Genomic DNA, 7500 nt, shown 5'->3' with positions numbered 1-7500 from the left:
ACGCTCAAAGTGTTTGAAAGATTTCGAAACAGCATTTGAACCGAGGTCTGCCGATTATGTTTGCACTTCTTAACAGCAGCAGACATGCCAAAACATTACTTCTCTCAACAACACCAAAACAATCTGTAGCCTAAGAACACATTGAGGCCATGTGATCATAAAGACTAGTAGTTTTACTGTCACACACAGACTCTGTCGAGGGCCGGTCCTAATGAACTCAGATCTGTGGTTTATTAAAAGCAGAGGGGGGGGGGGCTTGTTAAAAGCAGAACACCTCCAGAGCTGCAGAGCACAAGGGGCCCTGGCTCACTGCCTTCCCCAGCCACGCTGAGCCTTTTCTGGGGTGTGTGAGAGGGAAGAAGCTCCCCTATGGCTCACTGTCTGGGTCAGTGTCTCTGCAACCAGTCAGCGCCAGCGGTGAAGACGGGTCAGTGGGACCCGTTATAGTCTGGTGAAGAGGGAATATGAGCGAGAACTCTGTCACGCGTTACGATAGAAAGAACGAGAATGAAGGAGATAAGAGGTGGATATAGGTGAGAGTGAAAGAGGAGAGAGACATGGAGTGGGAGGCGGGGTCGGGGGGGAGGGGGGGTAGCAAGTAGCTAGAGAAAATAGATGACCAGTATGATGAGTGATTTAGAGGAATGAAAGTGTGGAGAAAGGAGGAAAAAAGATGTTGATAAACGGAAGAGGTAGCAGAGAGAAGCCGTAGTAGGAACCCCAGGGATAGTGTATTGATCTAGGCATGATCAATGACCAGCAATTGATCCATAAACAGGTCAATTACAGGGGCCATCGTGTGTGTGTGTGTGTGTGTGTGTGTGTGTGTGTGGTGTGTGTGTGTGTGTGTGTGTGTGTGTGTGTGTGTGTGTGTGTGTGGTGTGGTGTGTGTGTGTGTGGTGTGTGGTGCGAACACATTCGCGTGCCTGTGTATGTGTGTGTGCGTCAATGCATTGTGTAATGCATACGTGTGTGTAAGTGTGTGTGTGCGTACGAACACATGACTAAGATGGAAGAGAATGAGCGCGGCCACAGTAAGCAGTGGGCACTGACCTGTATCTGCTGCTGGAGAACGTTGATCTTATGCTGCTGCTGCAGGAGCTGCTGCTGCTGCCTCGTAATCTGGAGGGGCAGGAGTGAGGCAGAAATGAGACACGAGTGAGAAAATGACGTTGACAAACGCCAGAAGAGAGGGAATAACACGCAAACATCCTTTAAGAGCTTGGGTTTCGAGTTTGAACATAGCAATCTGGGGAGACAGAGCAGAGTGAGACAAGGATGAGACAACAATTAGAAAATGATGAGATGTCAATGATGTGTTGGAGTGGACAAAAGATGAAATACCGAGTGACACGCAAAAGGTGAGAGTTTTGAGTTTGAACATAGCAAGACTAGGCATACAAGACAGACAGAACAGAGTGAGACAAAAGGGATGAGATGAAGGGAAAGAAGGAGAATTTAAGCTTGAACAAATCTTTATTTTTGACATTGGGTGACAGAAGATAGAGACGGGATACTTCAGTGAGAAACATGAGAAGCAACAGGGGGGAAAGGGCTGAGACTGGGAGAGTCCAAAAATTTGACAAAGGCGGAAATATTGGGAGACAAGAGAGAACATAGCGGGTTATATAACCCAAATCAACACTGGCAGTAGCACGTGCTCAAGCGACGCTATCAGTCAACAGTGAAGCAGTGAGATTGACATGTTTACGACCCTGACTGACACACGCCTGCCTCCTCCTTGACTACCTGTCGCCAGGGGCGGAGCCTAGGCAGTGACAGACAGTTGCAATTATCCAAAAGCGGAGTGTATATTCACTCAACGAGAATACAAAACAGCTGCCCCATTTTTGAAAAGTTATTTGATATATATTTGTATTTATATAATTACAGGCTGTCCATTATGGGACGTCGCTCAACCGAACATGTGTCAGGATTCATTTAGGCAAGGCTTCTCAGTGGCGTCAATATAGGTCATTACCCCGTCATGTCTGAACAGCTAAATAGCAGGCCAATTTAGAAATCTGTCTATTAACCACACTCACTTTTCTTTTGTGATGGAATGTTGTCTCGTAATGGGGTGATGGGAATCAAGTACTTGTCCAAACATAATCTCCCTCCCTCCCTCCCTCCCTCCCTCCCTCCCTCCCCTCACACCTGGTCCTGCTGCTGACGGGCCAGCTCCATTTGCTGCCTCTGCTTCTCCATCTGTGAGACGGCCATCTTCTTCTGCTCGTCGTGGGCCGCCAGGAGCTGCTCCCGCAGGCTGATGAGCTGGCCAATCATGGTGGAAAGCTGACGCTCCTTCTCCTCCAAACTCTCTGGGGTACCTGACGGAGAGAGAGAGAGTGGGGGGTTAGAAGGATGGAGGGAGAAGGAGGGGGGGTGGAAATGTCGAAGAAATCGACGTCATATAAGTGAGATATATATGTATACATGATCATCTTCAATTTGTTATATTCCATTCATCTACAAGGTCTCCCATCTCTGAATCGTGCCACTTGTGTCGGCCTGACCTCTACTTCCTACAGTTGGTCTGCATCCCCATGCATTCATCACTGCTTTCATCAAGGTACTTGACCACAATGTATCTCCAAGTAAAGAGTAATACCTTTCCCTTTATAAATTACATACGTATGCTATTGAATTGCAGGCTAATATCAATAGCTTTATCCAGATGAACAAACTACAGTAATAGCGTATCTACAATAAGCACACGAGTGGAATATACTTGATGACTCTCTGTTCCATCTAGAGTAACTTGATTCCCCAAACGGCACCCTATTCCCTAAGTAGTGCACTACTTTTGTCCAGAGCCCATAGGGCTCTTGTCAAAAGTTGTGTACTATGTAGGGAACATGGTTCCATTTGGGACGCACCCTTTATGAACCTCTTGTTGTACTGATAGAAGCCTGAGGACGGATGAAGCCCGGGGGGAATTGACGTCATCCACTACCAGTTTCAATATAAAGGAGCCTGACCCGGGGTTGTGTGTGGGGTTGTGTGTGTGTGTGTTTGTGTATAAGATGCATGCGTTTGTGCATGCGTGCATGTGTTTGTGTAAGCATGCGTGTAGGGTCTTGCCCTGAGGCCATGGATGGAGAGTGCAGGGTGGCCCTTACAGTAGCTGCATACTAACAGGCCCTTTATTGTAGTCTAGTGGAGCTGTATTGTACAGGAGCCAAGGCTGTCCCCTCTGCTACACACTAAGTATCTGTCCCAAAGTGCACTACTGTTGACTAGGGCCCCCATAGGGCTCTGGCCAAAAGTAGTGCAATATGTAGGGAATAGGGTGCCATTAGGGACAAAGCCTAGGTCTGCATATATCAAAGACAATTGTTTCCTCTCTTCATTCTTTTCGCTCACTTTCTCGGCTCTCTCACACTCCTCTCTTCCCTTGTTTTCGCCAATACTTTCCCAAAATGAACTTGTATTTTCTCTGGCCGATTCCTCTCTTTCGTTTGTATGCTCTTCCACTTTTCCTTCTCCTCCCTCCCTTCTTCCACTCTCCCTGCTCCCCCTTTTATCACTCTTATCCTTTCTTAATTCAAAGTGCTCTGTTTCCAATGTCGTTATATTCTCATCAAAGCAAAAAAACACAAGATAAATGCATGTTTGCTCACTGCTCAAATATACTATTTCCAACAGCTAGTAGAATGTAACCAACAGAAAGGCTAGCACTGGCTAGCAGAGAAGGCTAGCAGAAAAGACTAGCGGAACAGTCTAGCATTGTAGGCTAGCGCTGACGCTAAATGGTTAATTAGCCATGCTAGTTCTGATGCTAAATTCATCTTTCAATTCAATAAAACTGTATTTATCCCCTCAGGGGTAATTACAAAAGGCAAGTCAGTTACAAGTAAATCAATTAGGACAAGGTCCAATCATATCAAACACAGACAGCAAATCTCTGATAATGATGTTTCCGCCAGGCTGCATAGAGATCAACCAAGGGGCTGCACGTGTGATGGCTCAATCCCAATTACCCCCCCCCCCCCCSCCCTCATTTTTGAGTGTCCCTTGGTGGGGGAGTGGCACTCATAACAGAGCAACTAGTGGAGAGCTAAATAAGGCCTAGGGAATGGGACATCACTACATCACTCACACACATCAGAAACTGCCAATGGATACCACATTTCATTGACCACGAGCCTTGTGTTTTTCACAAAGCCTGTACTGGCGACAGTAGTAGGTTTCCATATATTTCTCATGCGACAAATACGTACTTACTACCATATGAGCAACAACTGAGAACAGCAGAACAACAATGTGCCCGTAAACTGTAGACCACACTACCTACCATTAGAGAGTTCTCATCTGTATTCTTTGTAGCTGTTTACATACCACCACAGTCAGAGGCTGGCAGCGCGCCTAGTATTCGGGGACTTTAATGCAGGGAAACGTAAATCCGTTTTACCAAATTTCTATCAGCATTTTAATTGTGCAACCAGAGGAAAAAGAACTCTGGACCACCTATACTCCACACACAAAGACACATACAAAGCTCTCCCTCACCTTCCATTTGGCTAATCTGACCATAATTCTATCCTCCTGATTCCTGCTTACAAGCAAAAATGAAAGCAGGAAGCACCAGTGACGAGATCAATAAAAAAGTGTTCAGAGGAAGCAGATGCTAAGCTACAGGACTGTTTTGCTAGCACAGACTGGAATATGTTCTGGGATTCCTCCAATGGCATTGAGGAGTACACCACATCAGTCATTGGCTTCATCAATAAGTGCATCGATGACATCATCCCCACAGTGACCGTACGTACATACCCCAACAAGAAACCATGGATTACAGGCAGCATCCGCTCTGACCTAAGGCTAGAGCTGCAGCGTTCAAGGCTAGCTGCCGCTAAAGCTTATAATAATAAATCCCGCTATGCCCTCCGACAAACCATCAAACAGGCAAAGCGTCAATACAGGACTAAGATCGAATCGTACTACACCGGCTCTGACGCTTGTCGGATGTGGCAGGGCTTGCAAACCATTACAGACTACAAAGGGAAGCACAGCTGAGAGCTTCCCAGTGATACGAGCCTACCAGACGAGCTAAACTACTTCTATGCTCGCTTCGAGGAAAATAACACTGAAACATGCATGAGAGCACCAGCTGATCTGGAAGACTGTGTGATCATGCTCTCTGCAGCTGATGTGAGTAAGACCTTTAAACAGGTCAACATTCACAAGGCCGCAGAGCCAGACGGATTACCAGGACGTTTACTCCGAGCATGCGCTGACCAACTGGCAAGTGTCTTCACTGACATTTTCAACCTCTCCCTGTCCGAGTCTGTAATACCAACATGTTTTAAGCAGACCACCATAGTCCATGTGCCCAAGATCACTAAGGTAACCTGCCTAAATGACTACCGACCCGTAGCACTCACGTCTGTAGCCATGAAGTGCTTTGAAAGGCTGGTTATGGCCCACATCAACACCATCATCCCAGAAACCCTAGACCCACTCCAATTTGCAAACCACCCCAACAGATCCACAGATGATGCAATCTCCATTGCACTCCACACTGCCTTTGCCCACCTGGACTAAAGGAACACCTATGTGAGAATGCTATTCATTGACTACAGCTCAGCGTTCAACACCATAGTGTCCTCAAAGCTCATCAATAAGCTAAGGACCCTGGGACTAAACACCTCCCTCTGCAGCTGGATCCTGGACTTCCTGACGGACTGCCCCCAGGTGGTAAGGGTAGGTAACAACACATCCGCCACGCTGATCCTCAACACAGGGGCCCATCAGGGGTGCTGTGCTCAGTCCCCTTGCTCAAAGTTGAATTGGAACACTACTCCGAATCTACGCGGCTCGTGGGATCTCGCAAAATGGAGAGGGAGGGCTAAGGGACGGAATTGGGATTGAACCTTTCCAGTCAGCAGTCCCCCTAAACACTTGCACACATACACACACTCACATACACACACACACACACACACACATACACTACCGGTCAAAAGTTTTAGAACACCTACTCAATGAAGGGTTTTTCTTTATTTGTACTATTTTCTACATTGTAGAATAATAGTGAAGAAATAAAAACTATGAAATAACACATATGGAATCATGTAGTAACCAAAAAAGTGTTAAACAAATCAAAATATATTTAATATTTGTAGCCACCCTTTGCCTTGATAGTTTTTCACACTTTTGGCATTCTCTCAACCAGCTTCACGAGGTAGTCACCTGGAATGCATTTCAATTAACAGGTGTGCCTTCTTATAAGTTCATTTGTGGAATTTCTTTCCTTCTTAATGCATTTGAGCCAATCAGTTGTGTTGTGACAAGGTAGGGGTGATATACAGAAGATAACCCTATTTGGTAAAAGACCAAGTCCATATTATGGCAAGAACAGCTCAAATAAGCAAAGAGAAACAACAGTCCATCATCACTTCAAGACATGAAGGTCTGTCAATATGGAACATTTCAAGAACTTTGAAAGATTCTTCAAATGCAGTCTCCAAAACCATCAAGTGCTATCATGAGGACCGCCACAGGAATGGAAGGCCCAGAGTTACCGCTGCTGCAGAGGATAAGTTCATTAGAGTTACCAGCCTCAGAAATTGCAGCCCAAAGAAATGCTTCACAGAGTTCAAGTAACAGACACATCTCAACATCAACTCTTCAGAGGAGACTGTGTGAATCAGGCCTTCATGGTCGAAGCTGGTTGAGAGAATGCCAAGAGTGTGCCAAGCTGTCATCAAGGCAAAGTGGCTATTTGAAAAATCTCAAATCTCAAATCTATTTAGATTTGTTTAACACTGTTTTGGATACTACATGACTCCATATGTGTTATTTATTCTACAATGTAGAAAATAGTAAAAATAAAGAAAAACCCTTGAATGAGTATGTGTTCTAAAACTTTTGACCGGTAGTGTACACACACAATTGGTGTTGGACAATCAACCTACTCAATCACCCCCCACCCCCTACACACACACACACACACACACACACACACACACACACACACACACACACACACACACACACACACACACACACACACATAACAATATTGCTTCCCTCCCGCTCCTTGCCCCAACCTGGGCTCAACCAGGGACCCTCTGAACACATCGACAACAGTCATCCAATAAGATTCACTATCTATCACTCCACAACAGCTGCAGCCCTTACAGAGCAAGGGAACCAAATACTTCAAGGTCTCAGAGTGAGTGACTTCACCAATTGAAACACTACTAGCGTACACCTCTAACTAGCTAGCCATTTCACACCGGTCACACTCATCCCCTTTGACCTCCTCCTTCTCCGCAGCAACCCCAGCAGCTGGGCAGAGCCCAACTGAGTATTCTGGGTTAACAGCATCAACGTAACGGACTTCCTTCTGTCTGTCCTTCTCCTTGCCCCGACCTGGGCTTGTCCCAGGGATCCTCTGAACTGTTTCCCATGAAGCATCGTTACCTATTACTCAGAACAAGGGAAGCAACTATTTCAAGGTCGTCGTCAATTGAAACACTACTAGTGCGCACC

General features: G+C 46.0%; 1 pseudogene; it reads right to left on the bottom strand.

The window, feature by feature from the left end:
- LOC111962124 (transcription factor SOX-6-like) overlaps positions 1 to 7500 on the bottom strand; it is a 98020-nt pseudogene that overhangs the window by 47890 nt on the left and 42630 nt on the right.

This window comes from Salvelinus sp. IW2-2015, linkage group LG4q.1:29, assembly GCF_002910315.2.
Source record: "Salvelinus sp. IW2-2015 linkage group LG4q.1:29, ASM291031v2, whole genome shotgun sequence".
In the NCBI taxonomy this organism is placed as follows: Eukaryota; Metazoa; Chordata; class Actinopteri; order Salmoniformes; family Salmonidae; genus Salvelinus; species Salvelinus sp. IW2-2015.
Note: the sequence above shows the minus strand (reverse complement) of the source record. Positions and strands in the feature narration are given on the sequence as shown.